Source organism: Panthera leo, chromosome A1 (assembly GCF_018350215.1).
Source record: "Panthera leo isolate Ple1 chromosome A1, P.leo_Ple1_pat1.1, whole genome shotgun sequence".
Classification (NCBI taxonomy): domain Eukaryota; kingdom Metazoa; phylum Chordata; class Mammalia; order Carnivora; family Felidae; genus Panthera; species Panthera leo.
In genome coordinates this window covers 60247129-60264931 of record NC_056679.1, presented here as the reverse complement: position 1 = coordinate 60264931, position 17803 = coordinate 60247129, and the positions used below count along the sequence as shown (strand labels likewise).

The 17803-nt window shown below is 33.8% G+C and overlaps 1 long non-coding RNA gene across 1 annotated transcript in view; it reads left to right on the top strand.

The window, feature by feature from the left end:
* Positions 1 to 17803, top strand: part of LOC122199390 — a 122082-nt gene that overhangs the window by 42309 nt on the left and 61970 nt on the right. The window lies entirely within an intron of this gene.

The following is a 17803-nucleotide window of genomic DNA, read 5'->3' as shown; positions in this document are numbered from 1 at the left end:
TAACAGAACAAATTTATAATTGCAACAGTCATCTGTTCCAAGCCTACATGGACAGATAGACAGAAGTCCAATCAGTGGTGTTCCAAACACTCCCTCCTCTTCACACCTCTCCCTCAAAAAAATACCTAATAGGAACAGAGAATCAGGAGCGAGTACCCAGATGTAGAATGGCTTCTAGACTAGTTTATCCAAGTCTTTTTTTTCGTCAACCTACACAATCCAAAAATAATACATCAAAATTAGAAAAATACTGATTGTTTTTGTTATCATAAATGGACCTGGGATCAACTACCCACCCCACTGCAATCCTATCTTCCATTGCTTCCAAAGCAGGTTACATAGTCTATATTCCCAAATTCCTGTTCATGTTCCCAGAGTATATGTTCTCAATGTCTAGGCATCCATTCTTGAGGATGGATATGGCTGCTGACAGATAAGATCTTGGTGAGCTATCCTGGTCCATGACAGGACTTCATTGCTCTTAGGTTTTCCCTAGGCTTATTCTAAGAAAATTAAAAGTGTCTGTTCAGGACTCAGAATATCAAGGAGACAGAGAGCTTGCCTTACTTCCCCAAGGCTCCCACTGTTAACAGAGATTCCTTGCTGTTAATTTCTACCCACAAGAAATCTGTCTATTCCTGACTTACCTTTCTTTTCAAAGACAATCACATTAGCAGTAGGTGCCAGATTGTTCTGATATTTAATTATTATTCAAAACTATCATATATAAAAAAGTCACCAAATAGTGAAAAATATTTCTGATGTAGCAAATATTCCTAAGCAAAACACTCAAAATAAAACCCCAAATAATACAGCATCTTCTAGTCTGACAGTTTGACACTATTTTCTTCCTTTTGCTTATATGAAATAATTACAAAAAGAGTTATAGGAATACATACAAACAAGTATTAATAAAGAGGTAAATAATTAGCTACTTCTTAATCATATACCATTACTCTTGGCTTCCACATTAACATGAGAAAGAGTAAAGATCATTTCAGGTTCTTGACAAGATGAAGTTCTCTCTCTCTCTCTCTCTCTCTCTCTCTCTCCAAACCCAGGCTCGTAGCCTCACCTCAACAAAATGGCTGACATAATTTTCACTAAACCTGCCCAGATCTAAATCTTTGTGTTGTGACATTCACCATAAGGTGCCCCAACCCAAGTGTGTTACCCCCTTTCAGTCTCTAAATCCCATATTCCACCTCACAGTCCACTCCTCATGAACTCCACAAAAACTTTCAGCCATAGTCTCTGGAATCACTCCAACTGCAGCATAATCTCTAGGCTTTGTTTCTCCTATTATTCTCACATCACCTTTTTGTACTAATTGACACAAAACTTTTTTTTTTCACAAAGATGTTGACAAGTGGCTCATTCTCTCTCTCTCTCTCTCTCTCTCTCTTTTTTAATGTTTATTTGTGTGTCTGAGAGAGAGGCAGAGCATGAGTGGGGGAAAAGCAGAAAAAGAGGGAGACACAGAATCTGAAGCAGGCTCTAGGCTCTGAGCTGTCAGCACAGAGCCCAATGCGGGGCTCAAACTCACAAACTGCGAGATCATGAGCTGAGCCAAAGTCAGTGGCTCAACCAATTGAGACACCTAGGAGCCCCATACAATTGACTCATTCTAATATAACTCCCTAATTCATCGTAATTCCACTTTTCACATAGCTGAAAATTTCAGTACTTTGAGTTCTCCTAGCTTGGAAATTTCATGGTCTTAGAATTGAAATATAATTTTATTATAGTATAGTTATATAATGATACATATTGTTATTATCATATACCATTATAATAATATATATAATTATGTAAGTGTATTGTAGTATAATTATATACTATGATTTTTATAATAATTCCTCTAATTATTTTGTTCCCCAGTCTGCCTCAGCCACATAGTTGCATGATCATACAATAGACCTTAGCCAGGATGGGTGCCATCCTCTCTTATCACCATCTCCTTTCTTTCCTAACCTTGTTCCGTAACTTTGTATAGTAATCTGACTCCAGCTATTCTTCAACTATCTCAGTACCTAAAATCTATTGTTCCTACTTTGTTGAACTCTCTCCCCTTTTCCCTACTTTCTTTCCCAGAGTGCATATTGCATTACTATTATTATGGCTTTCTTGTGCATTTCTTCAATTTCCTTGTCCTTTCTCTCCCCCACCATACTTTCTAGAATCATCGCCAACTGGTTAAATCCAACTTACTCTTCATGCCATATGTGTGAGATAATACTCTCTCTTTCCCCCTACAGATTCATTATTCTCTTGTTTCTTCTTGATCTGTCACAGAAGATTAGCCTCTGTGGGCTGCTTCATCTGGGCTGCCTGCTTTCTGGTTTCCTACTGGGATCAACTCATGGAATGAAATAGGGGGAGATTGGAGTGGGGGGGAGACATACTTAAGGTACTTATTTTTCTGGCTTGATTCCTTTCGGGCCGTGGGTTTGAGGGGTTGCTCATTCTCTAGCTAAGCTTCAGTCCCTAGTGTGTGTCTTTCACACCTTCAGCTTTAATCCTCTCCATGTTTTTAGTGTATCTCTGAACCATGATTCAGTTATTGGGCATCTCCTTTCTATTTTTCCTTCTTTGGTGATCTTATCCATTTTCAAGACTTTTAATTTCAATTCTATCTATGATAATGAATGTCAACTTTTGATTTGCAGTACAGACTTGTCCCTTAAATTTCAGAACCCATGTATAATAACCTACTCACCTTTTGCACTGAGATGTCTGATAATTTTTCATTTCCTCTCACTGTTCCCCTCACTCATTATTTTTAGTCTCAATCTTCCTCTTTGTTCATTCCACCTCTTGCTGTCCCTGAGTATGTCAAACTTGTTTCTGCCACAGAGACTTTGAACTTGTTACACCATCTACCTGGATAACTATTTCCTGGAATATATGCTTGCTCACATACTGTCTTCAAGTTCATTGCTTACAAATCACTTATTCAGGAGGCCTTCTTCACTACCGTCTGGAAAGAAAAGACATCCCCTCACCCCAGGCTCTTCCTGTGTCTCTGATTTTGTTCAAAAAATTTGTTCCATAATTCATATCACTACTTAACACACATATTTATTTGTGTTTGGTCTATTGCTTTCTCACTGTTGTATTTCCAGTGCCTAGAATAGAGTCTAGCATATAATATGTGCTTAATATTTGCTGAAAGAATTAATGAGCAATCATAAACACAATATAGCCATATATGTATATATATTCTACACTCTATATGTTCATAAAATAATTTTAAGGGTATACTCATGGTTTTTTTTTTAATATTATCACAAGGCATAGTACCTATAGTGTAAATGGTGTGTTATTAATACTCATCAGATACCTTTCAGGACTGTGATGTTGAGGAATATGTCTTTCTTACAAATAGAAACAACTTGCTGTTCCAACAACCCTATACTTTACATGAAATAGAAATTATTTCTTATGGGCACCAGGGTAGCTTATTTGGTTGAGCGTCCAACTCCTGGTTTTGGGTCAGGTCATGATACCATGGGATCAAGCCCTGTGCCGGACTCTGTGCTGAGTGTGGAGCCTGCTAAGATTCTCTCTCTCTCTCTCTCTCCCTCTCTCTCTCTCTCTCTCTCTCTCTCTCCCTCTCCTCCTGCCCCTCTCCCCTGCTCACACCCATTCTCTTTCTCTCTCTAAATAAAAAAATAAAGAAAGAAAGGAAAAAAAGGAATGATTTCTTCTCCACAATAAATCTCTTATGTCTTACTATGTATTTGAATAAACATAACCCTTTTTATTGGAGACTAGAAAATTACATTCAATATAAATGTCTAAAATGCTGATTAAAAAAACCCACAATGATTGAAAATATATTAGACTCCAGTACACTTCTAGGCTGTTCTGAAATTTTTGCATCATTATTTTTACTTAAATATTTGTTTAATTTATCCTAATATGGCTCATAGATTTTATAAAGTATATAGATATTTGTTTAGATCATAATGCCTTCCTTCATTATATCAATAAATACACATATGAGAGAGGCATATCTTCATTATGGTGTTTCTAAAAGCCTGTACAATTTAAGAGACAATAATACATCCTTAAGACACATTATAGCAGAAGCAAAATACCAGGCAATCTTCCTAGAATAAACCAGTAGTATGTTGTCAATGCCATTAATTTACTTACTAAAATTAGGCTTTTAATACACTATTTTGTGCAGAATGTATTTCACGATCCAAAATACTTTTCTGCAATTGCTTAATAATGTGCGTAGGTTAATCAATCAGTCCCAATTTTATGTCTGGAGATATTTTTAATTTATAGGTCATTGTAAACAAAAGAGGCAAGGGTTGGAAAATTATCTTATATATACTTTAAAGGATCAAAGAAGAAAGGCAAAAAAGCATTTTCCTTGATCAAATACATAAAAGTACTGTTAAATAATCAATATATCATGTAAAGCTATTACATAAAATTATTAGTAATTTTTAAAATCCAAGAGTCACATATTAGATATAAGACTAAATTTTCCTCAGGCAGCCAATCTTTTCTCCAGATGTATGTTAGGCATTTGCTTCCTCTAGACAAAAACCAAAAATTATTTATCCCCCTCAGTCCCTGGTAAACAATGGGGCAACCATAGCATCTGCTATCAACCAAACCTCCTCCTTGTCTTACAAATATTCTGCTTTGCCCCTGAAATCAATATTCACAACATTTCAATGGTTTGAAATGAGCAGTGTTTGAAACAGACTGTGGTATATCCATAGAGTTGAATGGTACATTGTAATAAAAATGAAAGAAAATATATAAAAAAGAGCAGATATTCTCACAGACCATATATTCATAACTCCAGGACAGACAATGTTAAGCTATGGTGGTAGAATTCAGAACAGTGGTTCTCTTGTGAGGTCAGAGAAGAGGATTGATTGGAAAGTGATTAAAAGGCCGTGTTCTGGGTGATCAGAATGTTCTATAACTTGATCAGGTTGGTGGTTGCTTAATGAGCTGTTTACTTACATTTGTTATAAGCAAATTACACCTCAATCAGACAAGAAAACAAGTGAGAAGTTTGCCTGCTTTACCCCCTGGTGATCTGAAGATTGGAGAGTTACTGTTCCTCTTTACATTGTGTGAGATAAGCAGTGAAGGCTAGGAAGGCATCTAGTACTTACAGGGGTCGTTACAGGACATTAAAATATTTTATCATGATTTCTAGGGGATGAAATATTAAATTTGAACATTTTCAAGTGCTTAACCCTCAAAATAGATCATCTATAAGAAAAGAAATGTTAAAAGACAGATCTCATGAAGACCTGAACTTACTTTACTATAACACAGTTTTATGAGAATGTTCTCCTATGAAATGTTCTGAATGTTCTTCCTATGAAAGGTGAGCTATATTATTCTGACCATAAATGAAAAAGATCACAGAGAAACTCTATCTAGTCAATTTTGTTTTTTAAAAAATTTTGTCTTATATTAAGTGTACATCAGAGTTTTGTTTTGTTTTCCTTTTTCGGGCAAAAGCAAGAAGAAATGAAGGCAAACTGTATCAGCATAGTGACTGGTCTGTTATTAAAAGAGTTTTGTTCAATATAGATCCACATAATCTCTGCAACCTAGACAATGAAATATATTATACTGTAACTAACTTACAAAAGTTAAAATAAGCACAGCTGATGGGGCGCCTGGGTGGCTCAGTTGGTTGAGTGTCCGACTTTGGCTTAGGTCATGATCTCGTGTTCTCGAGTTTGAGCCCCATGTCAGGCTCTGTGCTGACAGCTCAGAGCCTGGAGCCTGCTTCAGATTATGTGTCTCCCTCTCTCTCTCTACCCCTCCCCTGCTCGTGCTCTCTCTCACTTTCAAAAATAAATAATGAAACATTAAAAAAAAATAAACACAGCTAAGGATCAGTTGTATTGCGTATTTCCCCCCATATAGTTGGTTATTAATTAATGATGGCAAATCCCCTCTTACTATGGTTTTTTTTTTATGTCATGATGATGACACTAAACACAACCAGAACATTATGAGGTGCTGCAAAATGGATAGTATGCCAGGCTATAGGGTAATTTGAAGATTTACAACATCCCTTAGCAATACCTATCCATTAAGGTGAAGGAAAATATAGAACTATGGAGATTAAAGAGTATTTCACTTGTTAAATATATGGATTCTAAAATCAGGCCGGGACACTGTTTAAAGGTTTATTGGAAAAACATATATTTGCTTAAGTGTAAGGAACCTTGAGAGAGGTAGGTAATTAATTTGTACCAACTTTTTATTCAATTTAACTGTACCCATTACATGACTAAAAAAGTGGAAGAAAGGATTTCAGGTTGTTTTGTTTATTGACAAAAAATACAAATAAGGGATTTTTTATTTACTTGCTCATTAAATGTATGTTACTCTTTCATATTATATTGATATTTAGAATATGACTGTATTAAAGTTTTTGTAATCTGTTCTTGGACTGCATGAATTTGTTTTATTACCAATATCCTTGGGTTTAGTCCAAAAGAGCAAAGTCTTATAAAGAATGCATTTCAGTGAAGAATAACTATGGCTATCATCCTTTAAAAGTTTCAAATGTAAATGAAACAAATTGTTTTATCCCTATAGGTGACTTATAGTACTTACTGACATTTTAGCAATATCAGGGCTCATTTTGATTTTTTTTTTATGTAAAGGAAAATAATCTTATTCATTAGACTTTATAACATTCCAGAATACCAGAGGAACTTTGGTAACAGAATAGACTTCATTTTAACAGATTTTCTATTCATACTCAAATTAGGTTATACTTGTCTGTTTTGCTGCCACATTGGATAGAATCTGTCTCCACTAGCAAGCAACTGAATGGGTTTAATGTTTGATTTTTAAAGCATCGCCAGCTAATTTTGAGAAATAATGCATTATATTTTTAAAGTATTTTTTCTCTGCATGCACTATTCCATTTCCCTTCTAAATCCTGTTATATTTTCCTTTCAGATAAAAAGATTTAGAGAAACTTCAAATTAGCTATAGTAGAGGAGTAGAGTGAGTTTTTTGTATGATAACATTTAAAATACAAGAAATTTCTCTGATGACAGTACATCACTACTTTAGGGATTAAGCACAAAAAAAGAACTTATAAACAAATTAGTATATTTTTGCATACTTAGGATTTCTCTGTGTTCACTGTATCTTACAAACACAAAAGTAGGAATTATTCCCTCAAGCTACAAAGCTGAAAGGAATTTTTAATATGAACCTTATAGTAAGAGAAATAGTGGTGTTTTGTCAAGTGTGCTTCTAGCCTCATACTTCATTCATTCCTTAAATTATTTTACATATACATTCTCTTAAGACATATGGGCAGTAAATATGATTCAATTTGATAGGTAAGGACTGTTTTTCACTGAGATGCAAGAAAATTGTCGTTGTTGACAGTAATTAGGTAAAGAGTTTTCCAAATTATATACCAATTAATGTATTTGAATGTTTAGAATAATGCTTGACACATAGCATTCATGGAGCACAGGTATTTTAAAATATGACTTCAAGCTATAATCTATCAAGAGGTACCTTTAGTAATTGTTATTTTTTAAATTTCTTGTTTAAATGAACATCAAAAAATTTATTTGAATATAGCTTTTTTATTGGTGAATATATTGTAGCTTTACACGTGACATAATTTGTAGGCTATCTGCTCTCTAGAACCTGCCACTATCTCTCTGTGTTAGAAATCATCTGGATATCTTCTTAATACCTTTGAATTTTACATTTGACCCTGCCAACATAATTTAGGCTATGATTAACTACAGTTGGCTCACAGGGCACATCTACCTTTGGAAGCGAAAGTCATTTGGCATGAAAATGTAATACCAGAAAGAGTTAATTTGCCTTCCTGTGCCCAGTTACTTCTTACTGGGGACATGACTGGGGCTCTGCACTGGAAAACAGTACCAAATAAATACTAAATCAATCAATCTATTGATGAATCAAAACCAACAAGGAATGTTGGCTTCAATTTATCTTCTTGGAAATTGGATTAGAGAACCTATTTCAGAGCCAAAGCAGAGTATGTAACAACAGCCCTAGCAACCAAAATTCTGAGAAAAGACTGTTACACTGATAAAGCATAAATGCATTATCACCCTATCAGTGCAGGGAAGATCACATTATTAATTTTTCTAGTGCTCCAAATACCTGGCATAGTAAAGTTAACAAATGCTTTCAAGGTCAGACTAAAGACATTTGAGTGTCAGAAATTTAGTTTTCTACCCAATATTCTGCTTTCTGACAGCATATAATTTGTTTACAACTGTGAAATATATAAAAAATTTATATTAGAGGTAAATAATACCAGAAGAGTTAAAGGGGTGTTACTTGTTTGATCGATGTTTCAGGTTACTAGCTCAATGTTGCATTTGTGGATCTCTGAAAGAACACCTATAAAGTTTGGCTCAAACAATACATACATTTTTAACTCATCACATTTTACCTACTTTTAACTGTGAGAGAGCTGATGTTTCCCTATAGAACTTGAATTCATTTTCATCCAAAAGAAGAAAAAGCATCCTGGAAAATTCAATGTCATGCTAATTAACTAATGAACTAGATTCATTAATTGTTTTTCACCTTTGGAGAACATGAGGGATCCATTGATATAGTATATCACTTTAAACTTGCAGTAGCATAAAATATATTTTAAAAAGTAACTACCAAAGAGTAGAGCAATAGGGAATGCTAAAGAGACATTAAAGTAGTAATATCTTAATAGATCAAGTTCATGTGGAAAAGATTATTTATATATACAATCAGGTCTATTTAAAGGAGGGGAAAAAAGTGTGTGTGTGTGTGTGTGTGTGCGCGCGTGTACATACAAACTAAGGGAAACAGGCATACATTTTTTTGCAGCTGTGTGACAAAATTATCCCTGGTGCACAGTGTCTAGCTCAAGCAGAGGGATATAAAGGCAACCCTAGAAAATGTTCTTTCTTGCACTGCTATCTACATATGTTTGCTACTTTGTCAGAATTCACTCTTCCCCTTTCTAGGACTAACACCTTTCTGCTTTTTCTTTTTCTTTTTTTTTAATTTCCATCCCACAGTCTCCAAGTGTTTAATATGTTCATTGATGTATTGCCTGCATTTTCAAACCTCTTTTTTGAGTATTTCAGGTATTGGCAGGTAGGTTTTGAAATCTGGGGTTTTAAATGGAGCTCAGAATCACATGAATTCATTTTATGAGAAATAGCTCTAACCTAGAACTTAGATAAAATTTGTTTCTTTTCCATCATCTTTCAGTGAAGAGAATGAACAACTTGCTCTTTGTCCTTATCAAATACCAATATACTTCTCTGGGAGAGTAAGCTTAATGTTTGATCTTTGACTCTCTTAGATTGAAGAGTATAATGTGCCCAAGGTTAAGCTATGATCTGGACAGCTCTCCATTTATCACAGATACATCTGGATCATTTCTCCTTTGTTTTCCCAAATCATTTTCTTGCAGAGCATATTCATTTTTCTGATATGAGACATGGATGTATATTTCAGGTTTTAAAATATTTGAAAATAATTAGTTTACTAATATTATCTGACTTGCAGAATGTCTTTTATATTTTACTTCTACATATATCTAATGAGGAGTTTTACTTATTCAGCACATTCTTAGATCAGTGAAATAAATGAAATTCAGTTTTATCATAAACAGCTAACATATATTTATAAATGTAATTTTTAAGTCAATTTTTTTCTAATACTCAGGCAAAATTGTAAACACATTGATGTTTTTAAAGATACATATCTAAAATTATGATAAACCACAATGTACAAAATATAAAAATTATCTGACATAAATTATATACTGATAACAAGAGTCTGTGTATTTTCTTGCATTGTGTAATAATAAAATCAGTATTCATCAGGTTCAGCTATTCAGGATAGCAAAATCTATATTCATATTTAAATTAAAAATTCATGAGTTCAAAAAGCATTGTTATCTATTATAAAACAATGAATGAGAAAGCACACATGATAAATGAATACTTCTTAAATCCCTGATTTTATTGTGGGTACATTCAATAATGCCAAAGGAAAACAAAAATAGTCAGAGATATTTGAGAGAGGATAAAAATCAGAACAAATAAAGACATTCCAAAATTTTATACTTTCATCTCATAAAATAAAATCAAGAAAAAATAATATTTGAAACTCTCAGAAAATATATTAACTACATAAATATTAAACAATTGTTTGAAAATACTTAAATATTTAGGTGGAATAAATGTAGTAGAAGGAAATATTCTTCAATCATTCCAGATAGAACAAACAAATTAAATGATGATGTACATCAATAATATCTGATCAAGACTTCAGTAATTGATATTGTGGCACTTCCAACACAATTATAATGTAGATGAGCACTTCCTAAAAAATAGTTACACTGCAACTAAGTCTTCTAATCAGAGTTGACAAGAAAAGCATTAATGTTCATCTTGCACAACAGTCATTTTGCTGATGAAAACACTAAGACTAAAACAGTTAAGTATGTTCCAAAAAATGTGATCAAGCAATTGAAGGAGAAAGTTTGCATTTAACCCTCTGCCTTTTGATACGAAGGTCAATGCACTGTCTAATTACTAATGCATAGAACGCATGCTTATTAAGCATCAGTTGAGTGTTGAACACTGTGGCAAGTTTAGGAGAACTAGTCGTGAAGTGGATATCCATGTTCTCCTACCTCATTATGCTTCCTCTAGTTTACCTCATCATGTAGGGAGGTAAGCAGGAACTCAAGATATGCTACAATAAGTTACAGCTTAATGAGAGAAGAACAGCGTGTTTTCATATCAACTAAGAGTAATATCCAGCCTGATATCAAAGAGAAATGTGGGGTGTTTTAGTGAAGATTGGGACAAAGTGCTGTAAAGTGAGTCCTGCAGTTTTGGCGTTAGTCACAAAAGGCAAGCACAACCTATGTTCCTAGCCTGCATACCATCCTGGGTGTAAGAGATAACCCAAAGTTTGAAGAATTTAAGAGTTCAGTTTAATAGCTGTCCTTTGCCTCCTTCCCTTTTTCTGAGACAACTTTTCTTAGACAACTTCAATCCAAGATTGAGGTGAAATAGAGAGGAGAGAAGGAGGGGATAAGAAGAAAGATAACTGACAGAAAGCCCTTCACATGCAGAACTCTAGCACACTTGCCATGTTCCTGGTTGGCTGTTTGTAATTATTTTTCACAACTTGACTTCTTCTGGATCTCCATTTTTTATCTGCCACTCTTTAGAATTTTTCAAAAGAGAGAGAGGTACTCAATTCTGAATCCACCAGGTTTAATAAGATATAGATAAAGTTTTCCAGAGGTTTCTCCAGAAGACCTTCCCACGTGGAGAAACTTGAGTGAGGACACTCCCTTGCCTACTCTCTATAGGAGGGAAAAATGAACCAGACAAATTTTCACTACTGAATTCTCTGCCCAGCACAAGAGATTCTATTTATAAGCTCTTTTATATATTCAAACTGGATGATAAATGGTTTTCTAAACTATTTCTTAGTAGTTTGACAGTTCCTCGGTATGTTAAACATGAAGTTATTATATAGCCCAGATACTCTATTCCAAGTTATGTACCCAAAAGGTAGAAGGCATATGCCCATCCATACAAAAACATATAAATGAATGTTCATAGAAAAATAATAGTCAAAAAGCAGAAACAATCTAAATGTCCATCAATGATGAATGATTAAGCCAACTGCTGGTATATATGTAGAATGGGATATTATTTGGCAGTAAAATGAAATGGAGTAGTGGTACATGTCACAACATGAATGAACCTCAAAAACATTATGTTAAGTGAAAAAGCCAGACAAAAGTGCCACATATTGTATGCTTCTTGAATTTGTGTGAAATGTCAAGAGTAGGTAAATTTCTTAAAAAAAGAAAAAAGTGGAAGGACTGGAAGATGAAGACTGCCAATGGGTTTGGTGTTTCTGTTGGGGAAATGATAATGTTCTAAAATTAGATTGTAGTGATGCTTGCACAACTCTGTAAATATCCTAACAGCCAACTAATTTTACACTTTATTGGCAAACTTGATGGCATGTGAATTATATTTTAATATATTTTTTAAAATTATTACACACTCGTTGTAAGTCCTTCATAAGTCATCTTGCACCTTGTTTGGGATTAGGGGTTACTTTATACCAATTGTTCTTAGGTTTGAGAACAATTCCCAAGGTAAAACATTTATTTTAACATACTTACAATTTTACTCTGTCTTCAGTCACAAGTAACTGAAGACGGTTTATAAGAATACACACAATACAAAGACAACATACATGTTTGATGGAATCAGGGTCAAATATAAAATTAGAAAAGAAATAGAAAAGAAATCAGGAAAAAGAATAACTTTCAGGAATGCAAGCCATAGAGCTCTGTAAAATTTGTATAAAATTTCAAAACCCTAAATATATAAACATTAGTTATAAGGAGTTTACTAAGCATCTCCACCACCAAAACAAGTAGGAAATAGTTTAAAAAATTAAGTTTCTAAATATTAAAACAAGTCTAATTTTCAAGAGATTCAGGACTTTTTTCCAGTACAGACAACTGAAAATTTTTTCTCCCAAGTGGATTCCACAAGATGCAGACTAATGCAGCTTTAACTTCATTAAAACAATGAGGAAGACAAAAACAAACAAACAAAAAACCCAACTTCCTATTGTTCTTTTTTTTTTTTTTTATAATAGCCCTTAATGTTAGGTAAAGGTATACCCTGGATTCCATTATCAAAAAAATGAGCCCAATAAAGAAATTAAAAGTATTTTGTTCTCTAATTTTCTTGCTTGCTCCATGGTTTCAAGTTTAAATTGGGTAAAAGTAGAAGCATTACATCCAAAGTGGCTAAAACATGTGCCATGTTATTTAAGTGGGTTTTTCATTGAACAGCAGAAAATTTCAAAATCATGACCTCTGAAAAGAATATATTTTGTGTTGCCTTTCATGGAAGAGCCCTGTGGATTGCTAATTAATTAAAAAAACCAGTAGTATAAATGTAAGAAACCCTAAATACATCAACCAGGTTCCCAACAGAAGACCCATTTCACATTTATTTTGGGCAATTTTTAGAAACTTTAGTAAGGAACCACTCATAAAACCCTGGGAGTGTAGGAAAACCACAGTTTTGGAAAAGCAGAAGCAGTTCAGTATTCTGGGAGCTAGAAATTATAGGGTTCTTACCACCTCTAGTTCCTCAGGGGGCAAATACAGGAAGCAATTATCACAATCCAAACAGATCAAGGGAGGGTGGGGGAGGGTGATTTGAAGGGGCTGTGACCTCAGGTCGAGGGAAACTACCAGTTGAGACCATCCCACAATGAGCAAGTTAGGAGAATAAGAACCCAGGCATTATTCTTCTCCCGTGCATTGATTTCCTGCCCCACTGGTTATACCCAACCAGAAGCCAGAGCACAGGGAAGACCATTGATATTTTGAAACACCTATAGATCAACCTGCTGGGTACCAGTCAGGGTAGAAAATGATTAAAAATGGATTAAAACGTGTATCACTACCCAAAATACATATCTAAAAGGCAGAATACCTAACATACTAGGAAGGTCACCCCTGTTACCAAACTTAGCTTAAATTGTGGGCTCATTTTTATTTGCAGTCTCCATTGTATTTCCTTGAGAAATGTGTATGTTGTACCATCCAAAGACTGTCCTTTGAGTAATCAGTTTTACTACAGAAATTTTTAAAAGACTGAAAGAAACAATATTTAAGGTGACAGTCATCAACAATTGAGTAGCATTGTTGCCAGAAAACTGAGTTGGTAGGCTTTAGATGAGAAACTAATGGAATGAAATATTTAGTTTGTAAATGGCAACAGGACATTTAAAATCATTCCAGCATGAAACTACAAATGTTCTCTACCTACTCCCCTAATCTACTATTTTAACCAAATTACTCTGATGGACATTTGGTAAGGTCAGAAGCAGATCTAGAAACAGGAACTGGAAAGAGTATTATAGTTTGTTATTCACTGTTCTCTTGGAGAACACAGCATAGCCACTTGGCCACTCAAGGGAACCGCTTGGTTCCTCATGAGACAGAGGGAGAATGAATTCTGGCCAACAGCATTTATTGTGGTTTCCATGGGAAGGAATGTTTAGGATTAGCTAGTTACAATTTCTTGAGCCTATGGGCTGTCTCAGATTATCTAATATTTATACCCTTGGGCAGATTAGGAGTGATGTATGAGTGGAAGACCTGTGAAGAGAGGTAATCAGGATGTGAACCTGGCCTCTAGCTCGGGTCTCAAAATTGGTCAAGATGAGATTTTTTTTCCAAGTTATATCTTCCTACTTCCTAAAACTAAAAGTAAGAGGAAGAAAGAGGAGGAGGAGAAAATTTACACATTCAATAGTAAGACCATCATATCACCTCATTTTCTCTATCAGATAAACCCATTATGGATCCTTTATTGGAATGCTGTTTTATTTATTATTTTTATTATAATGTAATTTTTGATGTCACATAATGATATAAATTGATCACCAAAAATATGTCCCTTTTATTGATACATCAAAATTATCTCTCCCATATCTTATTCCAATATCTTGTTAGAGCCAGTGACTATAATAAGGTAGAAATAATATTCTTACTTCTAATTGTTGAATTGAAATGAATATTTTATCATCAGATATAAAAATAATGATAATAGTTGATTGATTATTGTAGGCCAGGCACTGAGCAGAGTGTTTTACTTATGTTTCTTATGAACTTGTAGGAACTATTTGAGGTGAAATCTGGGGCATAAAATAGTATACTACACAAAACCATTGAATTACAAATAACAGTGAGATTTGAAATAGACCTTCTGCCTTTAGTGCTCATGCACATAAGCCCTTATGTTAGCTTAAGGAATTATTTATGTTTATAAGCCCATTATAAATACTTTGAAATTCCAAAAGTATAGATATATTTTTCTGATTTTTCACTTACTATGAATATAAGAAACAGTAATGTAGTAATTATGACTAATAATGTAGGTATTTTATGGATATATTGAACCAAAGAAGCAATGGTTATTTCCCACAGAAAACGATCTGCTTCTCAGTTGGTTTACAAAGGCTTGGGCAGAGCAGAGACCACTGTGAGAAGCTTTTAAGCATTCTAATGTATTATTTAAATAATACTATGTCATTTGCATTGTTACATCTTCTGTGACTTTTAAGAAAATAATGGCAATCAAAATATCCAAAAGAAGAAAATAGATGCATATATATGGTCTCTTCACTAAAATGATGACAATTTAATGAAATTAGAGAAGTACACAAGCAAGAGTTTTGTATAAAAGCAGGTGCTCTCCTCATTCCTCATTAATTATAGTTATTTCACGCAAATATTCTAATTCATTTTATAAATATTTTATAATGGATAGGAGTTTTTCAGAGCAGTTTGTATTTGTACGTTGCTTGGAAAGATAAAAGTCATTATTTTGATTTTTTTTCATGATACAACACACTAAATCCTACGTGGTGGTGTGTAGATGTTTTTAAAAAGTATCTGTGGGTACTTAATCTACAACTTGGGGTATATTTAAATACTTCACAAGTATTGTGCTGTAAGTCTGGCACAGACTGGGCTTTGAAGTACAAGACTACACCTAGCAAATGATTCAGTATATGCCAAGATAATTTTGAGGAAGTAAATCATAACAAGTCATATACTTTCCTACCATCTCTTGTTTCTGTGGTGCCTTTATCTAATGTGATATAAAGATCCATCCCACTTCTGTTCTACTTCTAACTGTTCTCTCTTCTGATTAATGGCATACTTGGATAAAACTACTGACTTGGGAAGGTAGGAGGAAGTGCCACTCTGTATAAAGTATGCAGTCATTTTTGTACAAGTGAGAACATTTTACTCTCCTCACCATAGGCTTTAAAGCTATGAATACTGAAGGCATTTCTGTAATATATGTGCTTCTTAACAGCATCTCGCTTTAGCCATAGTGAACAATTTTCCTTCATTTAACTCAGGGAAATTAGTTTATGAAGGATGTGAATGACTTCTTACACACACCAAGAAGGACAGAGAGGGGGTAACTAGCAGTTAGTAATAGGAAATGATACAGTTAGGAGGAAAAAATGAGTGATGTATATGAGGATGACAACTTTCCTCATCCTTTGACAAATATTCAAAAGGCTTGCTGTGTTTTATATTAGTGTCTATCTAATGGGATTTAAAATACTTAATGATTCATAACCATTTTGCCTTACTTTGTAAAGCACCTCTGCATAAAGTATCACAAATAATCCTCACAATTATTCTAGGTACCCCTATATTTTATAAACAAAGATGTTTAAGTCATTAAGTAGATATCCATAAGTTATGCCCAATATTTCATATACTGGGTTGAGGGTTTCCTTCCCTGACCTATTCTCATTTTAAAACACTCAATGGAATAAACTATAAGTGGATATGAATTACTTTACCAATCCTTGAATATCATAACCTTTCAAAAATATCTCTTCCATTTGAGAAAGAATTAATCAGAATGAGCATGAAAATAAAATCCCTGAGGCTGAAGTCTCATAGGAGGATAAGTGGACCTTCACTGCCTGATTTTGTAAAGATTCTCCCAATTCTTTGGTCCAACACTAGCAGAGCCGTTCTTTAATAGGTCAGTAGCATTTGTGTATATGTGGAGGCAGTACTTGAGGTCACATATCACATACTCTATTTGTTCAAGAACTCAGGTAATCCTTGTTTCATTTGACATGGCATACTCTAGCACAGAGTAGCTTCTTTCCAGAAGACATAGCTGCTGAAATACATTGTTGATGATAAATAATGTTTTCTTTGAGTGTATATACATGGGAGAATAAAAATAACTTTGGATTATTGGCCTTCTAAGACGTTCGTGAAACTGATTATTCTAGATTTCTAATTGTTGCCATTATTTGGAAATGTATCCAATTTTATTTGTATTTTATCATTGGTTTAATTATTTTGTAAGTAATTTTTAGTTTTTCTTTGGAAGTTCAGAAGAATTTTCTATATTTATGTTGTATTGCCTGAATATTTCTTCATCTGTAATTAAGTTAGGCAGGCCCATTTCTTCATCTGTAATTTAGTTAAGCAGGCCATGTAGTCTGAAGCTCTATTTTCTGAAATGGGATGTATATTTACCTCTAGACTTCTTTCCAGTATATATAATTCCTTTGCCTGTCACCAAGGAATTGTGCCAACCTCTTGGTAGATACGACATCTTCACCTGAGCAAGTAATTACACACTTACATCCACACACATGCTCAGACACACAGAGACAGACTGATAGATAAATTGATCTAGACTTTTGAGATCACTATGTGATAAAATATATATTTTACTTTATAGTAACGATTCTCTCATGATTGACTTTTTATTTTATTTGTTTTATTAGTGTGTGTGTGTGTGTATATATATATATATATATATATATATATATATATGTTCATGGATGCAAAGTAATACATTTGTTTTGCTTTTACAAATACTGAAATTTTTACCTAAAGTAATGTCCAGTTTTGTTTATATCTTTTAGTCCAAAACCAGCAATATTTCTGAGTCAAGTGATTAAAAGGTGTGATAAACCTGATTCATCAGTTTTCCAAAGCACATTGATATATTTTCTGGCAAATATATCTAGATATATTCCTCTCCAGACACACTGCACATACTTGAACTTAACAACTCCTTGATAGCACTGAATAGCAACATCTTAATGTTTTCCCAAATTGATAATCAACAAATGTATTTAAATTTCTATTTTTATTTAATAATTTTCTGGTGAA